Source organism: Anser brachyrhynchus, assembly GCF_964034855.1.
Source record: "Anser brachyrhynchus genome assembly, chromosome: 14".
In the NCBI taxonomy this organism is placed as follows: Eukaryota; Metazoa; Chordata; class Aves; order Anseriformes; family Anatidae; genus Anser; species Anser brachyrhynchus.
The window spans coordinates 8,518,161-8,534,120 of NC_137709.1; the positions used below are offsets into that span (position 1 = coordinate 8,518,161).

The 15,960-nt window shown below is 40.5% G+C and overlaps 1 long non-coding RNA gene across 1 annotated transcript; it reads left to right on the forward strand.

Annotated features, from left to right (window-relative positions):
• Positions 1 to 316: 316 nt before the first annotated feature.
• On the forward strand, positions 317 to 15,569 carry LOC308177903. Its single transcript, XR_013939475.1, has 4 exons — positions 317 to 521; positions 1,448 to 1,554; positions 12,146 to 12,245; positions 12,900 to 15,569. It is a non-coding gene; the product is annotated as an uncharacterized lncRNA (long non-coding RNA).
• Positions 15,570 to 15,960: the final 391 nt, after the last annotated feature.

A 15,960-nucleotide genomic window follows, 5' to 3' on the forward strand; every position in this document is an offset into this window, starting at 1 on the left:
ACAACCCTTTCTGAAGGGGAAAGGCATGAACTCAGTATGAAACAGGAGCTTCCAAACAGCTACAGCACTTTTATTTCATATGGAGAGTTTGCCTCCAGACTCCTTTACTTGGTGATATCTAATGAGGTGAAAAAAATAAACAGCAACATCCTGGAGCAATGTCCCCACTTCTAAAAATGTCCTGCATTTCTGCACTCCTCAGCATACCTGACAGAAGGAGGGCACAATTAAAATAATTGATTGGAGCTGGGCAAGGGCTGTGCTTCCTCATCTTGGTTAACAGGGACCCAATGAGCCTAGCACCTGAGCAGCCTGATCTTATAAAGGTTTGGGGAGGAACAGAAGGGAGATGGCAGCTGAGATGTGTTGCTGGGAAGTATTTTTTTAATTTTATTTATTTATTTTCTCTCCTGGCTGTGAAGTTTTGCTTCTGCTTAGATGTAGGAGTGTAGAGAGGTGCTTGAGAATTAGCCATCCATGTTGTCATTAAATCCCTCTTCCCCAGGGAAGCTGCAGAAGAGGTGAGGGGATGGCATGTCTACATGTCAGGTTTGTGGGGTTTCAACGGAAAGTGTTGGCTTGTAGCAATGCAGGGCTGGGTCCTCCTGGGTTCCTAATGGTCACCTCCATCATGAGGGTCTGTTCTTCCTCTCCCATCTCTTTGCAACTTTCCTGCTGGATATGCTGGGACTTTTCACCTCTGGAAAAAGCCCCTTGGGATGACTCATCGTGCCCCCCTGCCCCGTGAGATAGGAAAGCTGGTGTGGCTGCTGTGGGAAGCCAGGAAGTGGGAGCTGAAGCGGAGCTATTCTGAAATAAGTGCTTAGGAATGCTCTGACCTCTTGCCTCACTAAAGCACCATTATTTTTTTTTTTTTAATTTATACATTTTCCTCATAGAACACATTAAAAGAGCTGTTTGTACATAGCCTTAATCTGTGTACACACATACACAAATTCAGCCTGGGAGGGGGGAGAGGAAAAAGGATCACGGTTCTGCCAATTGTAGGCGTTCTGGGCTCTAGACAGCTGTGACAAACTGCAGCCTTTTTACTACCTTAAAAAACATAATGGACCACTTTTGTAATTTTAGCTGTAAATGTACTTCTTCTGTATCACAGGACAGTGCTTCAGTATGAGAAAAGAGAGAAATACAAGAACTGCAGAAATAATGTGGTGACAGGCCAAAGAACAGAGCTTATAACACACCCACAGAGTGTTTCCTGTGAAAACAATATTCTCCCAGTTCTGTCTGAGATGCTCTTGCTTGCCTGCTTTAAGGAGTAATTTCTCAGAGCTGTATTTTAGATGTTCAGATCTTGTAAACTCTTCACAGTTTAATACATTGCAACTTTTCTGTTTTCTGAGTTTGAGTCATTGGATTAAAATTGCTCCCACCACCACAGTCATCAACATTACTGTTAACTTCCCATCTTCTCTCATCCCAGGCTCTACATAATAACCTGTGATCAGGAACCCAGCTACATGCCGCACAGACAACTAAAGAAGCTCATAGATCTGTCTTTCCAAGATTTGGACAAAGCAGATAAATAAGGTGAGAGTTGCATGTGCATAAAAGTGAATTTACATGAAGTCTCCTGAAGTAGCAGAAGTCCTTGTGGCATGTGGTTGTGGCCTGAAAAGAAAGGTGAAGACTGATGGTGTCCTGAATATGGGACTAGGAGAGGGACGGATTGTAGGAAGGGTGTCTGCTGATGTCCCACAACCACTATATATAGCTGAAGCACAAAATCCTAGGTTTTGTTGGAGCACGTATTAACTGCAGACTGGAGTGACTGCCGAATTTGGTCAGGAAAGAGTTCTCCTAAGTTACCAGGGTTGTTGTCATTGCAGGTGTAGCACTCAGGTAGGATTTCCTAAGCACATCTCACCCACTGAATCCTTGTCCCTGACTAGGTGTTGCTGGCACTCGGTCTCCTGTTGCAATCGCAACACACCGATGGCAGACGCCACGCTGCTGGCGGCAGGCCCTGTGGGGCACTGCAGGCCCCGTGAGGTGTAAAGGGCTCAACTGAGGCATGTGAGGGCTCCTGATTTAAGTCTGTCAACTGGAGGTTGAAGGAAATACTGACTCAAACAAGAAGCTGAGTTGTGGCTGTGTTGGGCTTTATGTTGTCACTTGCTGGTCAGTAGAGACTGATTGTGAGGTAAGCTGCGAGGCAGAAAAAGGCTTGGGAAGGGCTTCATTAGCACCATCAAAGTATGAGGCCCTGCTGGCCGTTAAATGCTCTGGTAATTTATGCAGCAAGGAAGGTTGTAGTTTTGGGGGACCCTGAAAGTCCAACACTGAGCTTTGGGAGGCCCTGGTGTTTAAGTGAGAGCAAATTGGGCTGCGCTAAATGGAGCTTGGGATGTGGGATCTGAGCAGGAGGAGATTTTAGGTTGCTTAAGTCTTTTAACAGAAATCTCAAGGAAAAACTGCTATAAACTGAAACATTTCAATCTAAGTCAATAAAAATGATATGTTTTTTGTTTGGAAAAAAAAAAAAAAAACCTTTAACCCATTAAAACAAACATCTCAAATTCCATAAGAAAGCCAGGCTTTTCTTTCCGTAGGTCTTACTGGCAGTTGGTACCCCTTTGCCTTCCCTGCCTTGTTGAAAGGGATGCTGGCTTTTCAGACACCTATTTCTGGTACAAGTCTTCCTAAAAATGTTCAGATCTGCATGCAATCTGAATGGTAGTGGCTAAAGTAGTCCATATAGCTCCTTGTCAGGAGAACGTGGGGCTGGGTGTCCTAGGAGGCCATTTTGTCCCCCGTTCCAAGAAGCTCACTGTTCTACCCCAGGCCTGAGCACCTGCATTAATCTGCCCCTGCTGGGCTCTCCGTGTGCTCTGATTTGGATGGTAGACAAGGATGGAGCTGCGAGGGATGGAGGAGAGGGAATATATTTCTTTCCTCCCAACTTACAGTTTTGGATACTTACAGACATCTGTAATTTACCCTTCTCCCCTTTCTTCCTAAGCCTTGAGGTTTGGGCATAATGTTTTTATATTGCTTCAGAAATCAATCTGTTTGGTAACCTGACTGGGAATAAGTAATGCAGCTACATACTTCTGAATCGTTATATGTGCACGATCTGTTTGTACGATATGCTCCAGTCTTCCTAACATCTGGTTCTAGCCAGTTGCTATCAGCCCCTTGGTTTTATAAGCACTAAATTCACTCAGTTTTTAATGCAGGGGAAAAAAAAATACAGCCCAAAGAGCATAACATTTACAAGCATTTTCTGTGGGAGTGGAGACAGGAGGCCAAGTTCTGCTCTCAGACAGAGTCCAGCCTTTGCATTTTTGGGTGGGCCTCTGAAACCTTTTTTTTTTTTTTTTTCCTTGAGATGCCTCCTTTTCAGCCAAACTAAACCGATTCCTGTCAACTATTATCACTCCAGTATGAATGGGTTTGGCATAGAGACTCGAGGGAGAGTCAGCAAGATGGCTTTTGGGATGTTCATCAAATAATAACTGAAGTGTTATACATAGGGTATGCATGTGTGCCTTGACTTCTGGGAAGGGGCAGACAGGGTTCATGTGGTTTCACATTTCTGGTGGCCTAGCCTGCCTCCTTTCGCACCTGATGTACATTAGCTGCTGTGTTCAGTGGAGATGACGCATGACTACTGCAGCAGGCTGCAGAATTTCTACCCATCAGGGTGTGCCTAGGCAGGCTGCGGCATCCCAGGGCACATCCCTGGGTGGCTTTTTCAGTGTAGCTTCGAACATGCAAGGGAAGAACTGTGTACTCCAGAGACTTGTGCTCAGGATCAGCAGAGACAATTGAGGGTGGGTTTTCATTGAGCCCATGTGGCAGAAGATGATCCAAAAGCAGAAGGCAGCCTGACAAGTTCATTGAAATCTCTCCATAAGAAAATCAAGCATCAACAAACGTGCTGCTGCTGAGCCAGTTGCTGACACAAAGATAAAAAGCAAACCCATCAACAAGATATGCAAAAGCACTCAAATCTTGGAGAACCCAAACCCACATTATCCACATATAGCTTACAAGAGGGTTGAACAGCTGCTGGCTTGCCATTGAAGCAAAATTACCTTTTTACTGTTGTGTTATCCTTTGTCGTCTCATCCCAGTTTGGTGTTCACCCTCTCCTCCTGTGTTAAGACTCTAAGGTCTGAGTGAGACTCAAAGGGATGAGAACTGTCCTTAAATAATTTGAATAATAACTGTCCTGAAAAATTTGAATAAGATCTTTAAAACTTAGCAATGCTAATTCTAATACAAATATCAACTACCAGTGGTTGGTTTGCTCAGCAACTGGAAGGGGAGTGCATTTGGGGGAGAGAGGGAAACAGCAAACCAGAAATTGCTCATACTTCAAGTCACTGAAAGGCCACATTCACATATGGATGAAATTTGGCTCTGGAATAACATAATGTAGTTATAAGTGGAATAAATCTGGCCTACTAATTCTTTTTCTGCCTGTTTTGTTTTAAAAGACAAACTATCTTCATTTCACATACGCACATAAAACATGGGTAGCTGAAGCAGGTAACTGTGTAAGTCTCTGAGAAGGACTTGCTGGGTTATTTTGGCAGTGCTTCACTTTCTGCAGAGGATCAGAGTGAACAGACACGACCCTTGTAGAGGTCCTGCCTGATGGTTCCTGAGCTGGGACTGGTAATGGTGTGGCACTAATTCAGCTGCTGCAGAATTGCATATAGGTTTCCACAGTTATTTTTCTGTTGTTACCAAACACTCGAAGTAAGGCTGTGCTGTGGTCATATAGACAGGAAAATGACATCATGCTAAAAACCACTAATTCAAAAGCATTGGAATCTGAAAGGCAAAGTATTCTAATTAGGAAGAAAAAACATTGACAGCTGAAATGGAGAAATTTCTTGGATTGTTGTTATTATTTTTAAATCCTCCCCTGGCTTCCCTTCCAGCCAAAGCTGTGACAAGTGCATTGGAGCTGATAATAAACATACACCTCTGAGGTCACTATTAGGATTTTTTAATCTAAATAAATAAATAAATATGGATGAAGTTTCCTGTCTCCAGGGATCCAGCACTTGAGAACGTGCAACACAGACTGCTCTACAGTACAGGGTCATTGTAGAAGTGTTTTTTTGTTTTGTTTTGTTTCTGTTTAGCATAGCTATTTTTTTCCATTATATGAAAATACAAACCAGCCTTATTTTATACTTTTCCTCCCTCCAAGTTTGGTAGGTGGTAGTGATAGACTTGGGGATGGTGATGCTTTGTACGGATTATTCACTGTGTGGGAAAAACCAGAATTACTCACAGCAGCCACACTGCTTGAGGAGGTCAGCAGATGTGACCAGCTCATCCTGCTGTGGATGACTACAGCTGGCTATAGAAATATGGAAGAAACCATATTGTATTGACTGTCAGGTTCTGCGTGTCTCGATGCTGCTGCACCTTCTGGAAGCAAGTCAACTTTGTTTTGGGAAGAAAACAGTGGAGAAATTCCAACGATGTTAAAACTGACAAAACTGACACACACAAAAAATGTTTCTTAATCTGAAACAACATTAGGTTCTTAGAATTTTATTTCAAGTATTCTAAATGGAAATTAATTGAAACAGAAATAAAGTATTTCACTTAATCCAGGAAAGCTGCTCGTATTTTTTTCCATAGAAACTTCTTCTGCAGAGAAGTGAATTTTGAGGAAGTGGAGGGCGTTGGCATTAGAAGAAAACGACACTTTGAACTCAAAATTAAAAGAACTCAAAATTACAAGTTCTTTGAGAAATGCACTTTCCATCCTTGAACCTGATCAGCTCATTTCCTACTTGAGACAAAGTCATTGCTCAAATCCAACAAAGCCTATCATCATCTTTCACATTCCCCAAAATGATATACTCATAATTCCCAAAGATGCATTGCAGAAGGTGGTGCCTACAGAGACACTTGAACCAATGCCATGTGTCATCCCCACTCTAGAAATTCTGTTTGAGTGGCCCTTTGTTTTTGCATGATCAGTTACATTGCAAGTTAGGCAAATGGGCTCTCCATCTCTATCCTCTGCTCCCGCTCACTTTACCACTATCCCCATCTGGAGAATAATATAATGAGAATAGTTATAGAGGTTGTTGCAAGGAATCACCTACTATCGTGCACCTGCCGACAGGGTGGATTAACTGTCTGGTTCTTTTAGGAACAGAATAAATCCTGACATATTTTGAAAATGCATCCTCACTTGCTTCTGAATTTCTGTTCTGCTCAGTTTCATCTCAGTCATAGCTGGTTTTCTGAAAGTGCCACTATTCATATTGAATTTGTGCCTTGCAAGCACCTGCAGGCTTATTGCTTGGGGTGGATTGTTCTTTATTGATTTGATTTTTCTTTTTCTTTTGTATTTTGTTTTATAACATTTCATGGTGTAAACAGCAACTTTACGGGTCCTGGGCCAGACAACTAATTGGTTTCACATCTCTTTGAGCATGGATTTAGCAGAGTCTTTGCTGGTTCTTGCTTATTTCTTTTCCTTTTCAGAAATGAAATCAAGAAGTAGCTTGATAATGTGATAGTACCATTCGTTACTTCCTACAACTGAACAGATTCTGCCCCTGTGCAGACCACTGAGGTCATTTTGTCGCTGAGAGCTAGGAGAGGGCAGATCGCCTGAGGTCCTCTAGACTACCTGTTCCATGTAGCAGAGAGGGTGTCTTCCAGTAAGAATGGGAGCAAGACCGGGCCCAGAACAGGATAGTAAATGCACAGGTAATTTTGAAGGGCAGCGCAGGAACTTCAGCTGTGCCACTGCAATAAAGCAGATCCATAGAGGGTGTGAGATCCATAGAGGGCTGGGTGTGGAGTACATAGGTTGTGTAGGGCAATGGACAGGTGTAACTTAAAGCAGCCCTTAATATTTTGGGGATCTAATTTAAAAAAAAAAAAAAAAGAAGAAAAACAGGGCTATTATTGCATATCTGCAGATGATCTGACTAATTGAAATAAAGTTGTATTGCAGATATATGCATAACGTTTAATGTTACTGATGTTTATTGAAGTACTTATATTGCAATTAGAAGACAAATAATCAAAGTTCTGCCTACTTTCCACTGCTGTTCTTTTCAAATTGCTATAACAGCTATCACTGCACGTAAACAGTGTCCCCTTTGTCAAATGATCTTAGCCGCTGTTTGGAGACATGATTATAAATTAGAACCCTTGCAATATTTACATATTTATTTTTTAATAAATTGTTGGTGACTTCATGTATCCTCCATTATAGCAGTTCATTCTAACTGCTAGAGGGTGAGATGTCAATGGACCTGATCCGATGCCAGTTGAAGTTTATGGGAATCTTTCAATGGATGTTAATCTGCTTTGAATCAAAATGATCAACTCAGTGTTTCTTCTTTTCTTTCACGGTATGTGAGGTAAACTGTCAAAGGCTTTACCTATAACATGGGCAAGGGCTGTAACAGAGCTGCCTGGATTCAGGGCAAAGTCATGCCTGTTACAAACAGTGCTTCAGCAAAGAGTAGAGTTCAGCCTTGTTACCTCCAAATAAACAAATTGTCACTTCCCAGTGACTGCTGTTCCAGTTCTGACGGCAGACTTAATGTTTTTCTAACCTTTTCTAAAACAGACTTTTTAAAAGGTGAAAAACAGTTTTCTGCATTTATAAATTGCAATTAAGTGATGAATTTATGCATACCTGCATATTCATTTACTACAGTTACTGTTTTGAAAACTAAACATGCCCTGACAATATTGTGTCTCCAGATTTGACGTATGTGGCAAGCAGGCTTTTCTAGAGACTATTTAAGAAAATGAATGTTGGGATTTTATCACTAGTTTACTTTTGCCATCTGATAATGACAATGGTGCTTGGTTATGGGGAACAAAAGTCAGACGAAATAAGACATTCTAGTTAATAGCATATGCTGTTCTTCATGGTACTTAAGACACACACGAACAACAATAAAACAGCTTTAGGTGAAGGGCCAGTGAATGAGAACACTAGGCTTCATTCTTTTTCCTTCGGAATAAATTCCCTTCTGTCTGCAAGCATCTCATTTGCTGTTTGTACAGAAAGTCCTTTGTTAGTCATTTCTCATTACAGCTATTGATAAGGCTTGTCCAAAAACATGCCAGAGTGCTTTTGTAAGTTAGATATTTTACATCAAGTACCAGCAGCTAGTAATCATATAGTGGGTCTCTCTTAAAAACTTTTTCACTCTTGCATTTTTATTTAGATAACATTGCCGTGATATTTACAGCAAGGGAATAGAATGAATACTTCAGTGTGGTGTTTAGTCAGAAAAGCAGCTGAGAATGCTTTAACTGTTATGAAGGAAACTTAACTTTAATTAACATGATTTCAGATTTGCTGCTTGTACAAGATGTGTGTCATGTACTACAGGGATATTTGTTTCAGTGAAAATAGTATTGAAGATAGGAACAACTTTTTTCTTTGTTCGTAAGATATGGTCAGAGACAAAGATATATTTAGTGAATAGTGTTTTCTCACATTTATACAGCTTTAAGCCTATGAAAATGTTAACAGTTCATTTGAATATTTATATATATACGCAAAGTAACTTCTTTAAGTCTGATCTCTCTTGAAAACCTTTGCACATTTGTTTGCAATTTGAAATTTCTGTACTTTCCAATATTGTCTATCCATCGCCAGTCTAAAATCAGCATTGATATGGAAAAGTGATTGTTGGGAATGGTTATTAGCTATTTCTCATAATACTAAACAGTACCAAATGAAATGATTGTGCAACAGGCTGTAAACAAACAAAACCCACTTTTTCATGCAATGCGTAATTAAATTGTGGAACTCATTGCCACAGGATGTTTCAGATATCTAAAGTAAAAAGTTCAAAAAGCGACTAAGTGAATGGAAGCAAAGGTCTCTAAAGGGCTATTAAATGAGATGACGTAGATGTAGGCTACAGCTCAGGAAGTCCTTAAACCACAAATTACTTGAAATGGAGAAGATATGGAGAATTTCATACTTGCCTCACTTCTGATACACTTTCTCCTAAATGCCCATTACTGGCCACTGGCAAAGACAGGATATTGTGCTGAGTGGGCCTTTGGCATGACCTGGTCCATTCTTTGTACGTGCCAGTGACAAAAACACACCCTGCCCCCTGGGGAACACAAGAAGGTACATCCTCAGGCACAGGGAAAAGAGCAGAGGTTCTTATTCAGGTTAGACACAAAGATATTTTTTTCAGGTGTGAATAGTGTAAAAAACCCTCTACTTTTAGGCACGTCAGATGTCTGCAGGTCTCCAGCTGCCATGCAGTGAATTACCTTGGGCTCTGCCAGTTCCTTTAAGCTCAGCTGTTTGGGGAGAGAAAATTAGAGGATGTTATGTATCAGGTTGGAAAATGGCTGTGTTCTTGGGAAAAGCCTCCAAGAGTACTGTGTGAGAACCACAAATGGAAAAATTGTGGTAAGCTGTTGCTGTGCTAAGAACAAGAGGAGGTGACAGCCTGGCTAAATTACTCATTATCTCTGCTCTGATGGCCATGCTATGGCACAGAGTCCTTCAGGTCCCAACTAAAGTCACGTCCCATTTACTTCAGTAGCACATCTGTCTCCCAAGGGTTTCCTTGTCTAGAAAAGCTAATCATGGGCTGAAGAAAAAGATGAGGAAATAATGCGATCCTTACCCTTACTTTAGAAATTTCAGTCTCAAGTTCAGACAATTGAAGTGACTCTAAAGAACATTGGATTTGGGGGATTTTTCTTATTTTTTTTAGGGAACATGAGACATTTTCTTTGGCAGTAGTTGTGATGTAGAGTAATGAAGATGGTATTTGCTTTTATTTTAAAGCAAAACCATGCACCTCCCTTGAAGAAGCAGGTTAGGTGTATCAGCCTCCATCCAGCCTATTTTAAATTGACTTTAAGGAGACCAATTGTGGGAAGCAAAAGACCTCCTCTCCTGGAAATAGATGTTAAGCTTCCCCCGTTGGCTATGAAGCAAAACAGTTACATTTTCAGCCTCCAGCTGCCAAGGGCACCTATGAGCATTTTCCTACCACAGACATTTTGCAGGCAATGTGGAAAACATGCCACATGCCAAAGGCATTAAAAGAAGGAGCCAATCGTGAATAATTCATTTGGAATCCACTATAATGGCATTAGTCATAATGAAACCTAAGCTGGTATTAACATGTGGGTAATAGGTACAGTACTTCCTGAGGAATCACTCTTAATAAGGAGGGAGAGTATTAGGGAGAGCTTGGAAAAGGAAAGCTCTTTAGACCATCATGATGCTCCAGTCTAGAGACAGAGGTGTCTGATTGTCTCCAGGAAAACATACAAGCTGTGTTGGTTATGATGTCTTCAGGATCCTAGTTTAAAAAGAGATTGCTTACAAGATGACTTTATGGCAGCTGCTCAGAGCAGCAGTAGATGTGCCAGTAGAAGTGTTGGTTCAAATGAATAAGCAGTCTGATCATATTTCTGTTCCCTTCTTGTTCTTCTTCCAGCAAGCTTCCGTGCAAATGAGGTGTTTTTGCATTTGTTTCACAGCTGCTGGGGGAACAGGAGCATGTGTTGTTGCATGAGGAGTGAGGAGGGTTGGTGTTTGGGGCTGGCCTTTGTCCTGTCTGGTCTGCACGGGGGCAGAGCCTGTGGTCCCCAAAGGGTGGTGAGGCACTGCTCTGGCACACAGTCATTTACCATACGAGTGACTCACCAGGAGAGGAGAAACCTGTACTGTACAGCTTCAGTAATGAGGTGATCCAGAATCAGTCAAGCCCTTAAGGATGTGCTTACGCCACTGAAAGCCTGCGATGATGAGTTTGGGGCTTTGCTGTAGACTGAATTACCTGAGCAGTAAGAGTGTGTTTAGAGTTCAGTGCTTTTGAACTGGGACCGTAATCAAAGGCAGAGGAAGGGTAAATGGCCTTTCACAGGCCACTCTAGTTGAAATATGTTTGCATAAATTTGTTACCAGAGTCAATCCACAGAACAAGATGTGAACGATTCAGAAACAGGTGTAAGGGCTAAACCACTGATGCTAAATAATTCGCTGTGCTTTAGCCAAGACTGTTCTAAATCTAAGCTTTGTCCAGTCGTGTTAGACCAGAACAAGCTCTTAGTTCACCAAACAGACAGGTTTACGGTACAATTTTTGTCATCCCTTCAGTTGCCATAATCCTTATACACTGACCACAGAGCACTTGCTCAAGATGCCTTGAACTGAGAAAGCAATCTGCGCAGCAAATAAAGATCTCACAACACGCAGTTACAGGACCTTTGCCTTATGAGGTGGAATTAATTAACACAAACACTAAAATCACCATAAAAGTTAACAATAGTTATTTAGTACAATCAAGCCCTACAAAGTATGCAGTTGTAATATCACGTGTAATTCTCAGGTGCACCAATACACATGGCTCAGTGGGCAGGGCCAGGAGGATGCCACACCGGTCTGTTGGAGTCTTCCCTGCTGCACAGGATTATTTGTGCACCAAGCAGTACAGCTCTATTTCTTCAGTTTAAGAACTTGCAAAATAAAGGAGAGAAGAAAGAAGAGTATTGTTCCTCTTTCCTTTATTTTCTGACACCAGAACTACAGGTGTGAAAAAAACAAAGGGCTTGACATTTACCATTCATAAATTCTGCAGAAACAGAGATCCAGGCTCTGAAGCTGTAGGAGTGAAAGAATACAAAGTTCATCACCTGCTGACACTTGTCTTGAAAGGAAAGCGTCAGAGACAAATCCTGACAGTTAGGACTGAGTGCCCAAGAGAAGTGTCAGGTTCCAGATCTTTTACAGCATGAATAAGATAGGTCTTCTATTGTGAGCCCACAGAGATGCCAGGACCTGCACATGTCTGGACACAAAAAGGACAAAGCCCTTTTTTCCCTCCTTGAAGATTATGACTCAGCTGGGCTTGGTAAAGACCGTGCAGTCATCACAAGGCTGCCCTTCAACCCACCCTGTTCCAGGCATACCCAAGGGCCATTCAGTGTCATGGAAGTTTTTTAGTGTTTTGTTTGTTTGTTTGTTTTTAATAAGATGATCCCAGGTTATGATACCTGCTAGGATACTTGTTACAACTCATGGAACAACTTTCTGTTCACATCAAAAAATGGGACTTGCTCAGAGGTAACATTCCAGGTGCATTCCCCATCACTGATGCTGCTGTGTGTGTGTGTGCAGGGGACATCCGGACTTCATGCTTCAGAGCTTCCTGCATCAGCAGTACCAACGCTCAGGGAAGACCAGTGACTACAACTTCAAGAACGCTTAATTTTCCAAGGTAAGCATCAGAAAATGGATGTATATTTTTATCCCAAGCATTGCCCCTTGCGTCGTGTTAGGCAAACACAGGTTCTTCAGGGAATTCTAGTTCAGGTTTCTGTGAAGTACTGTATGATTGCCTATGTTTTATCTTCCTCATCTTCACTGTTAACAATACAATCTAGCAAGCCCCTGGGGATTTAAGCCTTTCAATGTCAGTAAATCGAGGTAATTCTGATAATGTTAAACTTTTATTTTTCTTTGCGTTGTCAGTTGTGGTATGATCCTTTACTAGATGACCATATGATAAAAGCAAGGCATTCTTTGGAAGATGTTGAACCTGGGTGGGGTTTGTTATGGAGTAAGGGCAAATGAGGATTTGGATTTCCTTTCTTTTGAATGCAAAATCCGTTTTCCGTTTTTTTTTTTTTTTTCCATTCCCATGGGAATCTGCTAGAACTTTCTCCTTGCTACATTCATTTTGTTTTGCTCAGATTGGACTAAAATGGTTGAGATCATTACTTATGCAAGTAATTCAGACCTACTACTGATTACAAAAATTATATGTAGCTGTAAACATCTTTAATTCCAGTAAGTTTAAACAAAACAATTAGCAGTTTAACTGAGCTTCACAACAACTTTTTAAAAAGTGATGGCTTTCCCAATTTTACAGATGTTAATTTGTGGCGTACAGATGATATGATTTACTGACGGTGACACACTGAATATGCAGTAGAGCCAGAAAATGGTTCCAAGACTCTGATGAGGACATGAGCAAGCTGTCTCAACAGAGAAATATTTGCACCAAAAATAGAGCTCAGCCAAACATTATTTTGGTGTGGGTGGGAAAGTGTGTTTCATTGCATTTGTCATTTATGGGGAAAACTGTAAAAAAAAAAAAAAAAAAAAAAAAAAAAAAAAAAAGCAACCCAAATCATTATTTTAATGTCAAATTTTAATTTTGAATTTTGAGAATACTTACGTTAATAATTTACCATTTATCCAAGTGATTTTCACCAGTGATTGTGTTGGAATGAATTTTACTTTGGAAATTGGAATCTTGTTTCCTTTCTTTCATTCCAATAATTTCCATACACTACATTATTTTTTGCTTCTTTTTCTAAATTGTTGCATGCTCTCCTCTGTGTACTTGAAATTCTCCAGTAGGTTTCCCTGTGATGGATGTTTAAAAATGTTTTTTTGTTTTGTTTTGTTTTGTTTTTTAATGTTCCATTTAAGTTTTTTGAATGAAATATGGTATCTGAAAAAAAGAGCGTGAGTTTCATTTAAGACTAGATAATGCTGAATTCCTTTGAGTTTGTGAAAATGGCAAAAACAACTAGTGTTCTGTGTAGCCTATTTTCTTTACAGTGGTAGAACTTGGGCTGACTCCTGCTCCCATCTTATGGTGTGCTAAGCTTATGGCTTCTGGCCTTTTTGGTACTGGAGATCTGAATTTTGTGATAAGGCAACAACTATAGGTTGGCTGTTTGGATTTACTAGACACTTCAAAGGTGGGCTTCCTTGCTGTCCTGAGGAAATGTTTTAGATGAAAAAATGTTTTTTGTTTCCATCCCCAATGTTCAAGACACTGTCCCTCTGTGCTGTGCAACACACCAAGTAAAAATTCAGAATTTTCACTGAAATTCATGCAAAGTATCTCTTCTTAAGAAAGGCTGCTTTGTTAGTAAAGAATGTGGCAAATCCATAAGGCAATGCCTAGGTCAGTTTGGGAAGCAAAATTCATGAGACTCACTTGACTAAAATGGAGGAGTTTCTATTTGTGGAGTGTTACTTTTTTATAGCATATCTCTTAAAAGCTGTAATTTTATTTATTTAAAATAATTTATTTATTTTATATATTGTAGTTGATGCCCTGTAGTTTTTTTGTTGTTTTTTTTGCCTTTTTTTTTTTTTTTACAATGGCATATGTTAAGGAGCTGTGCTTTGTAATGCAGAATGGAGTACAAGAATGTATATTATCACTTTATTTATACATGTGTTTTGGACATCCTCATTTTATTTATACACAGCCTAAGAAAAATGACACTTTCAGTGCTGCCAGCTAAGAACTGTTGGATTCCTGTAGTGAGATTTGAAGAAAAGTATTAAATTATGTAGACACTTCACTGAGTTCTAGTAGAACTAATAGTGCAAATTCACGCAATTTGCATGAGCATGATTAATTTTTCAGTTAATGATCCTGCTTGTTATGCTTATAGATTCCACATGTGCTTTGTATACAGCACACAAGCAAACAAAATATACATATGGGAGTGCTGCAAAAGCATACATATACATGCAGTAGGTTAAAGGCCTGATTCCATAGCTGCCTTCGAATGGAATTCCTGCGAAATTTGCTTTAATGGTAATATCATGGGAAGATGCAAAATATCTGCACAGACAGGCTCTAAACTAATGTAGTTCCAGGTAACTCGTCAACTGCAAGGCAGAACAGTAAAATGACAAAGTTCAGAAGCCATCTTTGATAACCACGTGGCAAAGCTGTACTCATTTGGAATATTACCAGAAACAGAGAAAAGTGTGTAAGGATAATCAAGTATTTCCTCTGCTGTGCATTGTATATTTAATGGACCACACAAGATTTTACCAGAAAGGCCTATTTCACAAATGTTTTAAAGCCACAAATGCCTGGTGATGACATAACCATAAAATACAGCTTTTAAAAATCCTTCATCAAGGGGATAGGTTCTCTGATGCATTATATCAGCAGCATTGATTTAAAAATGAAGAATTGATTATAAAATTGGATTCCAATTTGAACTCTGTGAGTAAATCCAGATCTTTGCTCAAACATCAGTTGAGCTGAGATCTGGACTGTGTTTGGTTTGGGAAACAGAACCTCTGGTTTCTCGGTGAGGTCCTGCTGCCACTGTTAGAGAAGTTGTTTACATAAAATTAAATGAAAATTAATCCAGGCAGGATTTATGAGAAATCAAGCTTGACTGGATGGTGGGTACAGTCTATAGGTATCCTGCCAACACTTAACCACCTTTTGTAACGCAAGTAAGTGTTTGTAACACCTTGATGTGTATTTAACTTAAATTTGGGAAAATACATTTCTGTATCGGTGGGGAACGACAGCTCTGAAAACTTTACATCTCGGCAGCTGCAGATACCTTCTCAGAGTTAGCCCCTACAGACCCCAGGGTGGGCAGACAAAAGGTCAGAGATGAAAGGACAAAACTATGATGTGCCGACAGCACATTGCCTCCCAGAGCCACAGGCTGTCTTGCAGGTGGTGAAATTCCACCCAAACCAATGGAACTTCCTGGCTTCTGCCACTCCTTAACGCCATGGCATGGGTTTTTATTGCACAAGTAGCCCGACTCAGTTCCAGTTCTTGCACTTTTTCTGGGGAAGCTCCTCTCAAATGTAAAGTTGTCAGTTTGATTCTCAGGTTGCTCCTGGACCATAAGCTTCTCCTGCAACCTATCATCCCACCGTGGCTTTAGATGCAGAGTGCTTTGCCTGTGACAGCTGGCTGAAGCAAAACTGCTTGGCGTGACATTTTGCTGCATGAATCAAGTCTTTTAACGGTTGGCAGACGGTGTTTGGTAACAGCTATGTTTGTTGCACAACTTTGCACTACATTTAAAATACCTTCCTTTTCTTCTTTGGGCCAGCATATTCCCAGATGCTGTGTCTGTGTTTGCATGCAAAGAGAAAAGGTACAATGTCCATTGTCCTTCACCTAACCCAGTTTGTTGGTA